We start from the raw sequence: 2150 nt of genomic DNA on the forward strand, positions 1-2150 counted from the left end.
CACAAGTCAGCAAAATATATAACACTGTTCTAGTGGTTTTTGGATATTTTAATAAAAAAATCTTACATATTGTGCCTTAAAAGTAAGGAAACTTTGCTTCCTTTGCTCCTGTAAACAAACTCGCGAGACTAGCATATCTCAGATGTGCGCGTGCTACGCATACATCCTGCGTCATCCGCCAGAATGACTTCCGCTTATGACAGATACCGGAAGTGAGAGAAAAGTATTTATTACGTTTGAAATATGTATATTTTTCTTACAAAAATGCATGGATTCGCTACAGGAGGCCTTTATTCACCCCCCGGAGCAGTGTGAGGGACGTTTTATTATGGAAGCACGCACTTAATTTCACGTCTTCTGGACTGTTGACAAAAAGCACCCGCTTACCCCATTGTAAGGCTTGGAGGGGACAGGACAATTTTTAATATAACTCTGATTGGACATTTCTGATTATTATCAGTGTTAAAAACAGTTGTGTTGCCGAATATTTTTGTGGAAACTGTGATGCATACCTTTTTAAATATGTGGGGTACATAAGAAAAAAATTATACTTTCATTCATGAAGGATGCATTAAATTGATTGAAAGTGAAATTAAAGGCAAAATATTTCTATTTCAAATAAACACTGTTCTTTTGAACTTTCTACTGGAGTAATGATGCTGAAAATTCAGCTTTGATCACAGAAATAAATTATATTTTACAGTATATTACAACCAGCTGTTTTGAATTGTAATAATATATCACAAATATTACACTTTTTATTGTATTTTTAGTCAAATAAATGCAGCCTTAGTGAGCAGAAGAGTCGTCTTTCCAAAATATTTAAAATTCTTACCAAACCTAAACTTTTGAACAGTTTAGTGTTGTTTTTATTTATTTTCTGTTATTGTATTTATATTATAATATTTATATATTTTAAATAGTTGTAATATAAATATTTATATAATTTATTATACATTTATTTATTTGAAGTGTTTTTGTTCACAAATCACCCTGAATGATTCTTTAGTTAATCTGAATTAAAATATTTAAAAAGTAAATAAATAAATACTTAACCAGAAATGACAATCCTATTGATCATTTTTGCCTTTATAATCAAAATCAAATAATGACTTTTATTTTTGTTTTTGTCACCTAGGTGGGCTATTGATGAATGTTAACCAGTATCCCGCATTCAGTCATTGTTTTCAGCTACACTCTAAAAAATGCTGGGTTAAATACAACCCAGTGCTGGTAAATATTAGTGTCTTTTACCATCTCTACAGCAGTAAATCATTAGCATTGGGACACACAGAGATGCTCTGGAGGCTGCAGCTGACCTTCATACGGGTCAGAAACGACGCACAATAGTGATGCTTGTCTTCGCAAACAGCTGCAGGCTTCGTTTCGAGGTCTGAATGTGTGTAAGATCTGCTGTCAGGCACATTTTAATAAAGGCCCAATAATTCAGTCCTTCAGCGATCAGCGCAATCAGCGAGCAACAGAGACTGCTGTCGAGTGACGGAAGTCATTTGTGCAGCATTCAGATCCAGAACAGATGCGTTTGATGCCTCAACAGAGCACAGGAAGCTCGTTTATTTCCTAATGAACTCCAGCACGACTCCAGCGCTTCATGTGCGCTGCCATCCTGAGAGGAAAATCAGAGCGTTTCAGAGTCATCATTTACTCATCCTCATTCTGACCTCAAATGACTTGCTTGCTTTTATTTGCTTTTAATTGTTTGCTACACAAAATGAGACATTACGCAGCACAGGGACGACACTGATATTGAAAAATATGGGATAAATTATATTTGTTAAAAATATATTATTAATATTTGAACAAGAATTGAATCATGTTTTTAAATTATATTATTTTATAATATATAAATATGGTTAATTAATAATAAATATATATTTAAAACATTAATTGTATACCATAATATATAATACAATTTTGTAAGAAAATTTCATAATTGTGTAATCTATAAATATTAATGATAAATTATTATTTATAATGAATATTTACATAATATATTACATAATTATACAATTTTATTTGATAATTATAATTTTTTAGATGTTAAATTAATTAAAATAAATTAATTTAATTTAAATGTCATTTTTATTTTATCAAAGCACAATAGTCTAATGTCTAATGAGAAACCTGTA

Source organism: Sinocyclocheilus anshuiensis, unplaced genomic scaffold (genome assembly GCF_001515605.1).
Source record: "Sinocyclocheilus anshuiensis isolate Anshui unplaced genomic scaffold, SAMN03320099.WGS_v1.1 scaffold871, whole genome shotgun sequence".
In the NCBI taxonomy this organism is placed as follows: domain Eukaryota; kingdom Metazoa; phylum Chordata; class Actinopteri; order Cypriniformes; family Cyprinidae; genus Sinocyclocheilus; species Sinocyclocheilus anshuiensis.